The 18,153-nt window shown below is 39.8% G+C and overlaps 1 pseudogene; it reads left to right on the top strand.

Moving 5' to 3' along the window:
- Positions 1–16,715, top strand: part of LOC134379140 (small ribosomal subunit protein uS12-like) — a 44,570-nt pseudogene extending 27,855 nt beyond the window's left edge.
- The last annotated feature ends 1,438 nt before the right edge of the window (positions 16,716–18,153 follow it).

Genomic DNA, 18,153 nt, shown 5'->3' with positions numbered 1-18,153 from the left:
GAGAGTTGAAACCAGCCCAAATGTCCATCATCAGATGACTGGATAAGGAAACTGTGGTATATCTACAGAATGGAATACTACTCTGCTATAAAGAAGAATGAAATACTACAATTCACATCAACATGGATGGAATTAAAGAAAATTATATTAATTGAAACAAGTCAGGCCCAGAAAGAGAAATGCCATATGTTCTCAATTATTTATGGGAGCTAAAAATAAATAAATAAATATACAAACAAACAGTGGGGGAGGGGGAAGAAGACACAACGATCACAACAGTTCCTTCAACTTGTTAAGAAAATGAACAGATATGTTGATGGGGGAAGGAGGAGAGAGAGAAAGAGGAACTGGTAAAGGGACATGAAAATCAACTACAATGTATATTGACAAGTTAAAATTTTAAAAAATTGCATACAATATAACAGAGGCTAAGCTATTTCTACTTTTTTTCAAGGCTACCATTATATTAAAAATATGAGGTAATAATACATTTGCTGTATGTTGTGAATGTTTACATTTAATAAAAAATTCCTTTGATATAAAATGTATATTATAGAAATTTATTCATAGTCCACTATAGTCAATGAGGTCTGGAAATGAGATATGAGCTGAAGTTGGTGATAAATACCTTCTTTTTTCAATTTTGTTACTGTATCCCTGTGATAGTTGAACAGCCTAATTTGGAGACAACATCAAAATCTAAAATAGAAGCCCTAATGAAGAAAGTTAGGCCTGGGCTAACTAGCATGCCCTGTACCATTTCTCCAACCCTAACTCATGCCCTGACTTATAAAATCCCAATGGCTTTGAAGTTTTTCCCAAGAAATCTGCCTAAACCAAAGTCATTGTGCTTTCAGGTATGTCATGCTGCCTCCCAGGTGAGGCCACTCACAGCACAACTCTAGGCCCAACTGTCAGGCACCTGCCAGGCCACATGTCTAGCATAATCCAGGATGGCACTGTTGATGTACATATAGTCCTCTTTTTACCACCTATATGACTTAAATTAACTGTTAAATGTTACCCTCACTGCATTCAGGGCCAATCTGAAGATATTAGGTAATAATGGAAAATTCACCAAACTGGGTAAATATTTTTCACTTAATTTACAAGTGGAATGGGTGGACATATTTTGATAACTGACTCTTTTTAATGTCTTCAGTGGGTTGTTAGTAAGCTGCCAATAACTAATATCAATTGAAGAAAATGCCTTAAGAGTTTCTATAACTAAATTTAAACTACTTAAAAATGTCAGGGAATAAATCTTTTTGCTTTTATAATTACCTCTACACATATGCCATCAGTCAGAATTTTTGCTGCTTTTTTGTCCATTAGTAATTAAACCAAAATGCTAGGTAGAGAATCCTCTAAAAATGCCAAGTAAATACCCAGCAACTTGGGAATCTTTTTAAAGCAAATATGTTCAATCAGATTATATGGCAACCATAGGATCTACCTGGAGTCTGTCACCACAAGTTCTCTTCCATTGTACTTACCCAAAAGTGCTAGCAAATGATCAAGATGAGAGGGGGCGGGGGGACGGAGGAATAACACAAGTGAGTTTTTAGTTATCCTCCAAAGTAAAGAGATTCCTTGTTCTCTAAACCTATTTCTACCCTATTGCCCCTATTGCTCTTGGTTTGGTCTCCTTGGCTCTTGTGAAGAGTTTACCAGACAATCATGGAAAAATAATATGCTCCTACTCCCTAGGGCCATGGGTTTCTTCTGGTATCTCTGGCACCTTGAGGATGTATAATCTAATTCAGATGTTTAACTGGACTAGTTTAAATCTCACCAGCACTACAAAGCCAATTTCTTCCAGTCTCCTCCTGGCTGAGGGTGCCACTTTTGGGCTAGCAACATTCCTATCTGACTGCACCTCCCTTGAGTGCTGCATTAGAATCCATCAGCAACTGACTCACCTATTAGCTCCATTTATGTTTTGGCATGTCTGGCCTTAAAAATAGAAACCTTTTACCAAAAATGAGCTAAATGTATTATACTTTGTGCCAATGTGTTACATTTAGACCTGCTTCTAGGTTGAGGTATAATTACACAGTATTAAATTGCATAATAAGATCAATGGTTGTTTCTTCTGGAACCAGTAGATTGCTTGGAGTATATCGCCTACCTAGAATATGTATGATAGGAAGAGCTTTGCTTATGGGTTTTAATATTTAATATGTAGGAGACTTGGAGTTCTAGAAAACACATTTCCTTGAATTCACATTTAAAAACACATATTCTCATGTTTTCTTTTTGTGTCAGTTGCATCTTATAAAACTAATACAGAGGCATTGAATGCTCAGCCACTACTATACTACAAACACTCTCCTACCAAAAAAGAACTTTAGACAAGTTGTTCTTCCCAGCAGGTACATGGCAAAATGTGAAAGAAGCTGCTAAGAAATTAATCTTGCAGGGTGGTCCAGTGATTACAGTTGAAATCTGGGTAATGAACTGTTTGAGACACAAACCTATCTAGGAAAAATCTCCTTCAGAAGTTTCCAGTGAAGTGACAGCAATTTTGGAGAAATAGAATTAACGAAACTTACTCAATCTGGATCTTCATTTCAAAGGCCAATATGGGGGACAGAATGAACAAATCATTAATCTCAGTTACATTTTTTTAAAGCTCCAAAATTTGTCACAGAGGTAAGAAGACAAAAAACTCAAACTATACACCTTCAGTTAATTTAAGTGTGCGTCTGTGTGTTCCATACTGGCAAGGTGATGCCTGTATTGTATTCATAATAATCTGATCGTATTCATGTACAAAAGTCATCATATTGATGTAGTCTCAGTTGTTTTCCTAGGACTGGAAAATTACATTTCAGATTATTTATGTGACAAGAAAAGAAATAAATACACAACAGAGACCAGCAAACTGGCAACACAAAACTAAAGAATACAACCTTGACCTTCTTGTTCATATGTGGTTATCATTTAACTCATCAGCACATGGTGCAAAATGAAGTGTTAATTTTAAATGCTAAGTGTGTAGATCATGGTTAGAAACAAGTGACAGGACACACTCATATAGAAATTAAACGTCAAATTCTCTTTAAATTTCCTGGGTTAAATTCTGCTTTGAATACTTGGAAGCCACTAGACAGATTTCAAACACAACAGACATCTCATTTTCTAAAGGATAAAATAAATAAATAAATAAACCTCTGGGTTTCCACTCCTCTTCCATTACAAACATATACATTGAAGTCATGGGCTAAGAAATGAAAAAGATGTTCTATTAGTTAACATTGGAATTCACGAAGTATGTGAATCAACGAAATAGACCAGAAATCTTTTCCAAATGATGCTAGGCATTCACTTTGGAGCACAATGTCCTGAATTCCATGTGCCAACTATACTAGATTTGCACAGGAACAGCGCCTCCTGCTGATGTGCATATGGAATCTGCCTTTAACACTAATTCTTGGTGCAGAAGTTTCCCTCATTTAAAATAAAGCAGCATTTTCCAGTGTCTACTAGGGAGTTATGCCTGTATCTACACAGCCAGTTGTGCATACATCACAACTTTTCCTAGAGAGAGAGGAAATCTGCAGAGCTACCTACAGAATGATCATTAGCTTGCATCTCTGGACTACAGAGCACAGATGAATCTTTCTTAGTTCAACAGGGGAGGAAATTCACTTAAAATCTGCTTTTTGGTTCATTGTCAACTCTGTAATGGTCATCCTTGGGATCCACATAAATGCTTACATAACAGGTCATGAAAGAGCTAAACCCATAACAGCCAGTATTTATAAAAGCATTTATTATAGTGTCTGGCACTGTTCTATGTGTTTGTTATGTGTTAACCAATTTAATTCTTACAATAAACTTATGAGGTATGTTCTATTTTATTCCCATTCTATGGATGAGGAAACAGAGACACAGAGAAATTAAGTGGCTTGCCAAGGTCAAACAACTAATAAGTGTAGGATGTGAACCCAGGCAATCTAGCTCACACTATTAACCACTACGCTGTTCTTGATTCATACAGCAACTTTTTCTTTCTCAATACTGACTCTGCAAATCTGTGGTCAGCTTCATTCTGTGCATCATCTGTGCCCCATCCCACTCCTTGAATAAAATCCTGGGCAGGTTCCATAGTTCTTCTCCTAGAGGATAAAAGTCTTCATGGCATAAGAATTCCCACTACTAAGTAAATAATAGACGAGGTACAGTGTAATACAGTAGTTCCCCCTTATCCTTGGGGAATACCTTCCAAGACCTCAGGTGGGTGTCTGAAACCATGGATAAGTTTAACTTATAAATTAGGCACAATAAGAGATTAACAATAACTAATAATAAAATAGAACAATTATAACAATATACTGTAATAAAAGTTATGTGAAATTGTCCTTCTCTCTGTCTCTGTAAATACTGTAATATTTTCAGACTGCTGTTGACTGTGGGTAACTGAAACCATAGAAAGCAAAACCACGGATAAGGGGGGATCATTAAATGCTCCAAACAAGCCTCTCCCAGTACCTAGCACCTGCCAGCTAGTGGCTGTTGCAGGCATTGCTCTGGGAGAGGAGCCTTGGTTGGCTGCTTCTCCGTGTAGTCTGCCAGGTTCTCCTGCTCCCCCACTAGCTGTCTCTGGCTTCCCTTCTCCAAGGCTGGTGGTTTGGAAGGGTAAGAAAAGTAGGTGAAGGGGACTATCTTGCCTGCACTAAGCCAGCATTTGCTCACTCTGGCTACGCTGATGTTTAAAGCTGACTTGATCTCTAGGGTAGGCTTCTGTGAGCTCTTGGAGAACCCCCATGACCAAGATCCTCTGTGCAGGTCATGCCCTTCAACTAGCTCCTTAAAGCTCCCCTTTGGCTCTGACTCTCAGTAATCCACCTTCACAGACAGTCTTTTTTCTGTTTTCTGTTCTCCACTTCCTGTAGCCCTCCTGTGCCATGTCCTTTCTGAGGGCTCTGGGTCAGCCCTCGCTCAAGACCCCCATGGAAACATGCACCCCATTGTCCTATCACTGGTAGAGCTGCAGTTATTTCCTACACCACAGCTTTCTACTCTGTAGCTCTAGGCTGGTTTCCAGCCTTCCTTTGGCCACTGCTTTTCCCACTGCAGGAGACCTAGACCCAGTCCTCTGGGTGGTCTCTTGAAGCCATTCTCACTTCACTTGAAGGGAGGAGTAAGGCCCCTCATGACCTCATGTTATATCAGCACAACAACCACTCTGTCAAGACCACTTTCCAATTTCCAACTTCACCCTCTCCAACCTCATTGTAAGAATTGGACTCGGTGAACTCAAAGGACTCTCGCAGCTCCCACATCCTTGGTTTTCAATATCTTTTGAATCCATGATTTTATGTCCCTCACAGGTGCTGACCCCCCTCACCCTCTTGAGCCACTACTCTTGCTGTGCTTGCAAAATGTAGTTGACTGGCAAGGAAAGAGCCTTGTTTTATGTTGCAGGTTGGGTTGTCCAAAAGCAGATGCTGAGACAGAGCTTGGCATGTGGAGGATTATTAAGGATCAACACCTGTGGAAGGGAGAGGTAAGAAGTAGTATTGGGTGAAAATGGAAGTCTTTAGTGTAGGTATGACAAAGCCTTGTCCCGCCCCATGAGGAACTCAGAAGCAAATATTGTCCATCAGAGTTGACCCACATCAGGCCAAAATGTCCAGGCCTTCAAGTTCCCATCTTGATCAGTCGAGCCCGTGAGACTGCTCCTCAGCAGCTGAGGCAAACCCTGAAGGAGCAGCTGGAGGCTCTCTGTGGACAGATGGGCAATAAGTCCTCCATCAAAGGGCATCTGGGAGGTGCATCCTGTGTCCAGCACATGCTACTTACTTAAGGTGTGTAATTTATGTTCTGTCTGCTCAAGTTGTACTGGAGAGAAGAGTATGGAATATGGGAAGGAAGGATTCACTTCCCTTTTCTATCCTGGAAGGCACTGAAAGTGCTCAACTGGTTCAAAGGGGGTCAATAGCTTTGTTAAATATGGGGTCTATCTACAGGCAGAATCCATTTCCAGAATCAAGGGAGGAAAAAGAGAATCCATCCAAATTGCCATAAAGCATGAAGCTACTTCCTATCATGGTGAATGGCAAGAAACATCATAATTGGCACACCGCATCCACATTCCTCCACCTCCCACCTCCCCTGGGTGCTGAAGAAAAAATCTCTAATCTCATACACTATTTGAATGGAAGTGAGTGAAGAACATACCAATAATAGAGGAAACCAACTGTAAACTACATCTATATTCTGTGTTAGAATAGTTTTTGCTCTATTTCAATTCTATGTTTGCAGAAATTGGCTTAATGATAGAGCCAAATTATTTAATACCTATACTTAATTAAAGGACAAATTGACACAGGTGCCTAAATAGAGTCTAGGCAGCTCTGAGAGTGACTTATAAGAGTGTTGATTTTTAAGGATATTTGGAAAAAAGTAAAAGATTATGGCAGGGCAACATAAAAGCCAGCTAGAGCTCTGACTTAATTGCAAGACCAGCTCCAAAGCTGGGAGCCAAATGGGGGATAAAGGAAGGACATTAAGAAAACAGCCTCGGGTACCCACTTCCCTGGCTCAACAAGAGTCACAAAGCCCCCAAACTTTATCTTTCCATATGTTCTGTTGAGTCATCAAGCTGTGAATATGGAAACAAGTGGACTGTCAATTCTTCATCCTGAGCTATTTATGGAAAACCAAAGGGGTAGGTGATGCTGAGTGAGCAGGTGGATTTTAGTAAAATATTTCCCTGGCTGTTTTAACTTATGCAAAATCCAAACTGAAAAAAGCAACAGGAAGTACTAATTAAAGCTGTAGCTCAGAGTTTGCCAAAACTGCTGGCTTTGATGAATGAGCCTTTCAAATTCTCCCAAGCTCATGGATGATCTATCAGTCAGCATGCACCTCATTCAAAGACTCTCTAATCCAAGAGCTTTATAATGTCACTAGGGGGTAAATCCAAAAGAATAACTACAACGATTACTATTTAACATTTACTTTTTAAAAACTCAAAATACTCTACACGCTGGTACAAAACTGGAGGACTCCAAACTGTCACTGTGAGTCACTGTTGGATAAAATCCTGGTAACCTCTGCTCCCATCTGGTGATTCTGTGAAGCGAGCAGTCAATCTCCATCAAGGCATTCAAGGCATTTTATGACAGATCCAGTCACTGAACATCCAAAAATCAAGGGATCCAGGGAGACTGAATTATTGAGTAGTTTCAGATAAAGAGCAAAAAAGACAGTGTGAGGTTATTCATTCTGAAGCTGAAGATGCTCTGTCTACTTTTTGACTACAGGCCAAGTGTGGGAGACAATACTAGTGTTCACCAAAAGAATGCTCTTCAGATGAGTGAGGCCAAATGACAAGTTCTAGCCAATGAACTGTGAGCAGAAATGACTTGTGTCATTTCTGAGCTGAGGTGATAGAAAGCCTGTTAGTGCTCCTCCTGCCTTGCTTGTTACTTCTGTAGCAACAGAGGGGGTCATGTGGTCCAGATGGTACAACCACAGCAGGGCTGTTTCCATCAGCCTCTATTCCTGATTCTCCTGATTCCTTATGCTCCTCTCTTACCTACATGTAACCATTATCTTGAGTTTGGTGAGATCCCCCATATGTGCTTTTGTATTTTTTCCATGTTTATGTTTTTCCAAAATGAATTATGCTGTTTTGCATGTGTTTAAGCTTTAAATAAATAGAGTCTTACCATATATATCAGTCTGTATGTTGCTTTTCTATTAACCCTATATTTTTGATAGTTATCCATGTTGTTACATGCAGCTCTTAGAAGATTGAATGAACACAATCAATCTTATATCTCTATTTTCCTACTAATGGTCATTTGCGTAGTTTCAGTTTTTGCTGTAATAAGCCATACCACAAGACATATTCTTATATAGGCCCACCGAGCACAGGTGCAAGAGTTTTTCGAGTTTGCACTTCAAAGGGGAATCATCAGATTGAAGTGTATGGACAGCTTTAGCTTTTTTTTTTTTTTTTTTTTTTAAAGTAGTTAATACTGTACAGTGTTAACTCTGGGGGAGGGTCTGTTTAAAGCTTTTCATTTAATCCTCACACAAACTCTATGAGGCACCTTAGAACAGGGCCTGGCTGGATATTAAGTAAGCTTTATGTAAGTTTTGGCTATTATTAACATTCATATTTCACAGATGAGGAAGCTGAGGCATGAATATTTGAAATAGCTTGACTAATGTCACACAGCTAGCAAGGGAAAAAGGCTTCTTCCAGAGTCCATGTTCTTAGACACTAAGCTCTCCTACCTCTGGGCCCCAAAGGCCATAGAGGAGAGGCCCCATTTCTCCAAAGACTTCCAAAACTTGCTATTAATCAAGCTTTTCCATTTTTGCCAATCTTATACATGTGAGATGTTTTTTATTATTGTTTTATTTTCACTTTCCTTACTAGAATTTGAGATGTTTTTCATATGTTCATTAGCCATTCATATTTTCTCTTCTGCTATGATTAACTATTCATACATATCTTTTGACCATTTTTATATCAGCTTGTTTGCCTTTTTCTTGATTTATAGGTGCTTTCTACATACCCGAGATACTAATTCTTTGTCAATTATATTTATTGCAAATATCTTTTTCAGGCTGTACGTTGGAATTGAGCATGTTAAATACTTATATAATGAAAAGGCTTTTCAATGTTAATCTAACAAAATTTTTCAGTCTTCTTGTTTGTGCTTCTCATGTGTTTGTTTTTAAGAAATCCTTCCCTATGCAGAGGTTATGATGTAAGAACGCTATGTATGCATCTCTGTGCCTTCTTAGAGTTTTAAAATTTTGCCCTTCATATTTAATTCTTTAGTCTACCTGGAATTTATCTTTAAATTTATCTAAAGCTACTAAATTACTACTGATATTATTTAATAAGGCCCATGCTTTCTCTATTTTTCTCTATCTGTAGTGCTATCTCTGTCATGTATCATGTGCTTGTATGAGTGTGGGCTTTCGCTGAGCTCTATTTTGCATTAATCTGTTCTCTTAATCCTTTTGTTTATTTCTGGGGAAAAGCACCACCTTGTGTTACCACAGCTTCATAAAATATCTTCCCATCCGAATGGCAACCCTCCCCTCCCTCACCTTCTTCAAAATTGTTTTAGCTCCTCTTGGCCATTTAACTGAGAGACCTCTTGGCCTCTTTCATATAAATTTCAGGATCAGTTTATGTTCCATGAAAAACTCTATTGGGGTTTTATTGGAAAGTTATTGAGTTTATAAGTCTTTTCTGGGAAAAAAATAACATCAATTACAATATCAGTTCTTTCCATCTATTAACATAGGACATATCCGTATTTGTTCAGTTTTTTTCCTTAGGTCCTTCAGTAACATGTTTTAATAATCTCCATGAATAGCTTGAACATACTCATTTCTAGGTATTTTCAGTTTTTTGTTGCTGTCAGAATATCATCTTTTTTTCTCTTTCTATTCTTACCTTCCTATTGCTGATACGGCAATGCAAATGGTTTATGTACGTTGATCTTTTATACAACAAACTTACTGAACTATTTTATCAGACCTAATTATTTGTCTGTAAGGTCACTTGGACTTTTAACATATACAAGAGAGTACAATCTTTGTAGAAAATATTGTCTTTTTCCCATTCTCATACTTCATTTTTTTTATTTGTCTTATTGCATTGGCTATGACTTCCAGTGAAGTCCTGGATTCAGGAAGAGGGAGGTCCATGCTCAAAGTCACCCACCTGGATAATGACAGGTAACCCAATGTTGAATATCAAAATCTTGTCTCCTTTTCACTAAATAAATATTTTTATCTGAAAGAGACTTTCCCCTTAGTCTTCTGTTAGATTATTAGGTCAGTTTTAGATGACTGTACAAAAATTTTTATTAGGTAAGGAGGAAGGATGCAGACCCCAAACATTAAAAGTAGGTTATTTGATAATGAAGTAGTAAAATTAAGATAGTACTTTTTTACACTTAAGTAGTCAAAGGAAACACTCATTACATGCTTCAAGTTACATTGCTTAGCAACAGGTCTTTAAAAAATTCAGTTATCAGCATGATCACTAAAAAAGACAATAAGCTGCAAAACTAATCTACAAAGATAGATATATTCGCATCTAGAAATAAATGAGTAAATATATCATTGTGTTTTAAAATATATGCTGTTTTTGCTATATCAATAATTTTTGAGACATTGAAAGGCTAGATCTTCTCAGCATCAGTCATATTTTTAAAAAATTTTCTCTATTCATATGCAGTACCATATATGCATTTTAGCCCTTATTTTCCAAATTTTGGGAGGAGACCCCTTTCTCCTGAATTGAAAAACAAGCAAATGACCAAGGTCGTCCACTCCTTCCTTTCTGGGAATAATCTGCTGCTATGATCTAAGTGTTTGTGTCCCCCCCCCTCAAATTCATATGTTGAAATCCTAATACTCAAGGTGATGGTATTAGGAAGTGGGGGCTTGGCACATGGTTAGGTCATGAGAGCAGAGCCCTTATGAATGGGATTAGTGCCCTTATAAAAGAGGCCTGAGACAGCTCAAATTAAATACAGTTACTTCTAAAAGAGGCTTGAGAGAAGTCTCTTGACCCTTCCACCATGTGATGTCACAGTGAAAAGACAGCCTTCTATAAACCAGGAAGTGAACCCTCACCAGTCACCAAATCTGTGAGCACCTTGATCTTGGACTTCCAAGAACTATGAGAAATAAACGTTTATTGTTGATGAGTTACCTAGTTATGTTATTTTGTTATAGCAGCCCAAATGGAAAAAAACACCTGACTCTGGCATAACGTTGGCACAGTGTAAGTGCTCAAAACTAGAGAGCAAAACCGTGTGTCCTACTGTTAGATAGATTGAACCTGAGCTGTGCTTTGGAAGAGAGAGAAAAAAGAAAGCCAAATAGCCTTGCTTTTGTTATCATGTTTAATGACTGCTTTCTAGGAGTATCATGTTAGGTACTAGGGTACAAAGATGAACAAATATTGCCCCTCCCTAACTTCCATGAGCTACAGGTGTAATGAAGGAGTTAGTTTGAAAAATACTCACAGTACTGAGTGCCAAGCATTCTAGTAGATGCATGTCGAAATGCTATAGAAACAAAGAGAAGGCACCACCCGACTCAACTCAACTTGTTTTCACCGGGAAGACTGGGCCTCTCTTAGTAACTAACCCTCAATAAACTGGATAAATAATCTTCAACATGCAAGCAACTTTCACAAATATATGAAAATAAACAACTTATGCTCTTAATATACAAAAGCTCTTGCAAATCAGTATGTAAAAGATTAACTCTCCTGTTGAAATGGGCAAAGAATACGCTCAAGCAATTAACAAAGTATGAAATACGAGTGGCCAATAAGCCAAAGAAAAGATGTTCAATGTCACTAGTCATTAATTAAATATAGAACAAAATATCAGGGATAGTATTTTTATCTCTCAGTTTGACAGATATTCAAAAGATTGCTACTGCTCAGCAACAGGAAAGGTGGGTCCTCACATTCATTGTGTACAAGAATTCAAATTGATTTACTTTCTAGAGAAATCTGCCAATATGAATTAAAGTTTTGAAGCACTATCCTTTAATAAAATAATTCTACTTCTTAGAATTTATTCTCAGAAAAATAATCAGACAAGTACACAAGGATGTGGGATATAAATGTTCCCTGCAGAATTATTTAAAACAATAAAAAATAAAGTTTTTAAAATTTTTGTATGTTTGGTTAACTAAAATATGGTGCATCTACCCACTGAACTACTATGCACTCACCTTAAAAGATGAAGTATATAACTTTTGACTTGGAAAGATGTGCAAGATATATATCTTAAATGACTAAATTAGTTTATAAAACAGTACATTGAGTAAGATCTCATTTATATAAGTATATTATGTATACTTAATAAACTGGAAGACTGCACACTAGATAGCAGTGATTCTCTTTGGGAAGATAAGCTTTCAGGGAACTCCCACATTATCCATTTGAGCATTCGAATGTGTACTTTGAATCTTTGTCATGGAGCATATGTCACTTTTACATCAAAACAAAACCAAAACATCTGTTTTAAGAAGAAGGAGGATTTCTTTACAAGCTTATAGAATGTTACTGAAATGGAATTGTGTGTAAGTATTATATTTTATAGAATATTGCTGACTTATAATAACTCTTTCTAAAATTCCTTAAATACGTACATCCAGTCAGATTATTTGAACAGAAATTCCAGAAGTCTCACTGCCCATTCTTGACTCTAAAGTATTCCAGAGCTATAAACATATAAAAAGGTCTTTATGATGGTTAAATAGAGATCACTAGGGTCTTTCTACAGGAAGCCTGCTTCCTCTTCTTCATAAAGATATTATTTAAGCTTTTTAGGTTAAATGTAATTAGGTTTCACGTAATTCTATGAAAATTTTTTGTTGAAGACAAGCGGCTCCACGTGTGGGTAGTAACTTCCAAACTTATGCTGTTAATCAGACTGTATTTAAGATTTTTTCCCACTTCAAGTAATTAGCCATTAGGACAAGCAAAACACATTTTTTTGTGTGTCAAGGATACAGCAGATTTCAACAAGTTTAAAAACAAACCAAAAAAAAAAAAACAGGCTGGCAAATAAACACCATGAAGAGCCAATACAGAGAGTAAAGAAGCATAACCATCAGGAAAATACTATTTGAGTTTTTTGTTTGTTAATTGGTTTGCTTTTGTAGAATCAGTTGCTCAGACTATGACAGCAAGCATAACCCTGTGCACAACCAACAAGCAGTAACATAACTGGAGACCCTTTCGGTAAGGAAATCTCTGCTGCCCTAACACAACTGTGTGAAATGAGCTTGTTTATCAGAGACACACGAGGATCAGGAGTAGCCACACTGCACAATCTTCCTCTGCACCGGGTTGATTCAGAGAGAGAAAATATGTATGAGTGGAGTCAGACTCCTTTGCCATATATTATAAAGCACAGTCCAGTACAGAGATTATAATGAGAAGAACCTGAAAGCAGCATTAAGCAGAAATTATCAACTACCCCTTGTATTAAATTATCTTCTCAAAATCTGACTAGGACATCAAACTATACCTAGACTGAATCAGGGTCAAAACAGTACAACAGAATAATCCCTTGGTTTTCACCTTGCTTACTGAGAAGTCTGGAGGCAGGCACCTCCTGGTGGCGGGGAAGGGGTTGGAGATGAGTGGCTCGATGATGTAAGCACACTATGTATGCATCTCTGTGGTTCTCTTGACATTATGGTTGCAAGATGGCTGCAGAAGCTCAACGATCACAACTTCTCATGAAAAGGTCCAAAGCGGGAAGGATGGGATAGAACAAAAGAGTATTCTCCCTGCCTGACTCTCCCACAGTAGAAAAGAAGATCCTTCCTAGAATCTGCCAGTTGACTTCTTATGTCCCATCAGCTAGACCTCTAAAACAATCCCTGGCAAAGGGGAACAAGATTGCTATGATTGACTTAGTCCAGTCATAATTCATCCCCTGAGGCTGCAGTCCAAATAACAATGATTTCTGTTAGCAAGAAGGAGGAGAAAACAACCATTGAGCAGGCTGTCAGCAATCTGTGACATAAAAGATAAGATTCCCATATTAACAGACCAGACAGCCCATTGACCATCCTGGTGTTCAAAACTTTCTCTATAGTTTCCCTCCTAAGATTCATTCCTGGATCTCTAGGCATATTCCCAGAAACAGCCCCAGTTTCAGGGAAACTTCCCCCCAAATTGTCCCCAACTCAAGACTTGCACTCTGCAGAGAACACATTCATCAGCAGCCTTTTACTGTCTCCTGTAAGATGGTGGGGACTACATCTACCTACTGTGGAAGGCCTGTGGATGAAACCAGCTGGAGTATACTCATGTCACTCTAATGTGCTCCTCTTGTGCTCTCTCCTGAATGAACACCCATTGCTGTGACTGGCAGAAGTAAGCACCCATTTTTTCCTCTAGTCCTGAAAGCATACCTCTGGGTTTGTGTGTCAGAAGAAGTCATAGCATCCAGCGACATCCATACTGATCCCTTCCCTGGCCCAGACAGCAATTATCAAAGTTCAGTAGACTTGGTTAAATTGCTAATTTGCACCTCCATGTTCTTAAAAGGTATGCGGTATAAAACAGTGTCTCTCACGTAAATGCTTGGTCTCTTCTGGGTAAGTATTCCATTTTCAGGCTTTCTTCCCTCTCCCATCTCTTCTTCCTGGGTAACAAAATGCCTTGGCAGTGAGCAGAGAGGTTCTTAGGCTATGTGCTATACAAAAAGGGCCTGATGATTTCCTCCAAGATGTTCCTCATCCCTTCTGGCCACTGGTATCCACCTGCTGTACTGGGCCCTTCCCAGTTTCCCTGTGCAGTGGCTGAGCTGCTCTTGTATCATGCTGGCATCTGTCACTGAGAACGAGGGAGTCTAAGCCATTACCCTGGGTCCAAGCTTTGCACACTCTGATCCTCCCTTATCCTGGGCTGAGGCCTCTTCTGGCCACTCCAGTTCTCAAGACCCCTTGGGATGGGCAGCTGAGCTGCTTTCTGTGCACTGATGTGCAGGACAAGGCTCTGGAAGGCTGCCCACAGGCCCTCTTGCCTATCCACTACTGCTGCTGCCTGGCTCCATTCTTGTATTAGTCACCGATGGTGCTGTAACAAATCATCACAAACTGGGTGGCTTAAAACAACAGAAGTTTATTCTCTTACAGTCCTGGAGGCCAGAAATCTGAAATCAGGACGTTGGCAGTGTTGGTTCCCTCTGCAGGCTCTGAGGGAATATCTGCTCCATCCTCTCTCCAAGCTTCAGGTGGCTACCAGCAACCCTTGATGTTCCTTGGCTTGGGGCTGCACCACTCCAGTTTCTGCTTCCATCTTCACACGGCCTTCTCTCTGTATCGCTCCCTTCCTATCTCATATAAGAACACTTGTCATTGGATTTAGGGCTCAGCCTAATCCAGCAAGTTCTCCTTTATTACTTCTACAAAGACCCTTATTCCAAATAAGTCACATTCTGGGGACAAGTGGACAAATCCTTTGGGGACCAAAATTCAACTCACTACCATTCGGAATTCAGAGCTTTGTGGCACCTCCTTAGGCTATGCTCAAGAGAGTGAGGCACGAGCCTCCAATACTCTGATTCCTCTAGATCGCTCTGGGAGTTTCTGCCACCCCCACTCTCAAGATGTAATCTTAAGAAGAATGGGGGAATGACACCTCCTGCTTCTCTAAGCATAGATTCGAAACCAAAAGCAATTTAAAAACAATTGGTACTCCAAGGAAGCACTCAATAAACAGTCACCACCGTGACAATGTTGGTAATTATTTCTGTGATTGTGATGATTATCATGTGAAATGAAAAACCAGTAGTAATGAAATTATCTTACATAGTACATCAAGAATAACCACTCTCAAGTCACTAACAAATGTAGTATTTCCAGCTGATATAAGAATGCTGTTGATACTTGCTTGTGCTCATTGTGATTGAAATCAAAGTTATGGAGACACAGTAGGTGAAATGCAGAAGCTTGTTTCTTTATAAAAATGAATTTCACAGTGGAAGCCCGTCACTGAACATCTGCTTATTATCTTCTGAGCTTAGCATGCTAAGAGTTCAGCATGGATGAGAGGAAGCCTTTCATAACGGTGACAGTGTTCTGTCATTGATTATTTTTATTTTAAGACGCAGTAGCTGATGTTGTCTCCCTGGAGATAGACTCAGAGACATTTAGCTTTTTGACCTTTAGAGAAAAAGAACAAAATTTCCAGCAGAAGTCTCGTCCAACCCACTTCTCTGCTCTTTCTGATGTGAAGTTATTTCCTACAGCCACTATTGATGGACAGAAATGGAACCACTCTCTCACCCACAAACTGTTCATTTATTCACACATTTATAAATAGTCATTAAGCACCTACCACACGCTGGGCACTGGAGACACCATAGTGAACCAGACAGGTCTTGCCTCATGGAGCTCATGGTACAGCAGGAAAGACAGACAAGCAAAAGAGCAGAGTGAAGATGATCTCCATCCTCCTACTCAGTGCTGAGAAATACATACATTTCTTAATTTTTCTATAACTCAATCTACTTTCTATTTCAAGCTCCAATTCTCACAGAGTAGCAGAAACTTTATCTCAGTCCAGTAGAGACCTTCTCTTCCCATGGATTGCATATAATTTTGGAGGTAGGTCTAACAAAGTGTTGAGGAGTTGGTGGGGAGGGATAAGGAAGGCAACACTGTCCCTTGAAGCCACTAAGGCTGCCTGTTCCTTCTGCATCTGCTGAGACTTCCAGCATGCCATATGATGCTGGATGTCACTCCATGAGGTCATCTCTAAGAAATGGCCCCTGACCCATCCATGTGGGCCCTCATGTCCAGCATTTCTGTACACTGCGTCTGTGCTGTGCTTATGGGGTGGGCATTATTCTGTGGTGTGGTGTTCTGGATCCCTACATTCACTACATACCTCTTCCTTTGCTAAAGTTCTGCCGCCAAACTGGGGTTCGCCCCTGTTCTCAGATTCCACAAACCTGTATCAGGTCTTTCTGCCCCTTTCCATCCCCTATTCCCTCATTAAACAGTTCACTGGAAGTGTTCAGCAGGAAACCTTCCACATGGCAACTCAGGGACCCACTTTCCTTCCATTTTGTGACTCTACTTTTCTTTAGGTCCTTAGAGTCCTCTCCCTGCAGCCAGTACAGGAGGAAAGACGGAGAGTGGAGGAATGCTTGGGAGGTTTTACAGGCCAGGCGTGAAGGAGGCGCACATCCCTTTGTCAATGTCCCATTGCTCAGACTTAGTTATGGTCTCATATGACTGCAAGGGACTCTGAAAAACGTCATCAAGCTGTGTGTCCAAGAAAAAAAGAAACAGGTTTTGGTGAAGACAACAGCAGACTCTGCCATAAAGCACAAGCCCTCGTCCCTCCAAAATGTTGGTTAAATCAAGAAGTTCTTTCTGCCCTGCTCCGAAGTGTTAGAAATTTGGAAGATAGAATTCAAGATAAGAAGGCTTTTGCTTTCTACTCTCTACAGCTCTCCTCTGAAGCCATGAACATATAATATCCTCTCAGGGAGCCTCTGATGTATTATCCAGACACACGCATCATTTAAACTGCTGTAAGTGCTTTACTAGCGGAAGTATGGGATGCTCTGGGAGCGCACATAGACCTTAAAGAATTTCAGCAAGAAGATGGAATAAACTCTGTTGTTGAGGTGGATGGCACGAAGCAGGTGTCAGGAGGCCACAGCAGGGGATTTGTTTAGGACATAAGAACGATGAGATTAAAGAGATTGTTCGGTGATGTGAGACCCTGTTTAAGATTTACATCACATCATCTAATCAACGTGGCACTAAATAATGCCAAACTATTTCTTTTATTAAGGATCTTTTCCTCACTAAAGATCCCTACTCTAGACATGCCTGGAAGATGGTAGGTCTCATCCCATTCATTGGGCTGGCCGCTTTCAAAGTGCATGACCAGAAACCAACAATATTAAAACATGCCATTTGGGGTTTTTTTGGTTTGGGCAGCTGGTCAGTACAAGGATTGAACCCTGGGCCTCTGTATTATCAGCACCATCCTTTAACCAAATGAGCTAAGTGGCCAGCCCAAAACATGCCATTTGGTATGAATCCTGTATGTGTATAGCTTCATAGGCAGCCCTGACCAGCAACCTAGAAATATTTGTTGAGGGTTCACCATATGCCAGCATTGTCCAACCACTGTGGATGAGTTTTAGAAAGAAAAGCCCGGGCTTCTGGTCAACATGGCAGAATAGACAATCCCCAGCGTCACTCCCACAAATCAACTCATTTACAACTATAAAAAAAGCAACAACAGCCAAGCCGGGGCTGCTAGAGCTCAAGGGAAGAGGAGGAGAGACCTATGGAGTACATGAAGGCAGGAGAAGCCACAATGAGAAAAAGAAAAGACTGCTCTGACTGTTTCGAGCCCCAGCCATGTGCAGGCTGGAGCAGCTGAGCTTGTGGAGCAGGAGCCAACAAAAGCCGCAGCTATGCCCTTTGGATAAAGTTGCTTGGAGGCAGCAGGGGAGAAGAGGGCCTTGGTGGCCCCCAGGCCAGCAAGACCACTAATAGGGTTCCTGTAGACCCACATAGGACTGAGGAGCCACAACAACTGAAAAAAAGGAGCTGTTCAGAGGCCGGTGACTCATTGCAAGAGACCGAAGC

This window comes from Cynocephalus volans, chromosome 5 (genome assembly GCF_027409185.1).
Source record: "Cynocephalus volans isolate mCynVol1 chromosome 5, mCynVol1.pri, whole genome shotgun sequence".
NCBI lineage: Eukaryota > Metazoa > Chordata > Mammalia > Dermoptera > Cynocephalidae > Cynocephalus > Cynocephalus volans.
The sequence above is the reverse complement of the archived record's forward strand: the minus strand, read 5'-3'. Positions and strand labels throughout refer to the sequence as shown.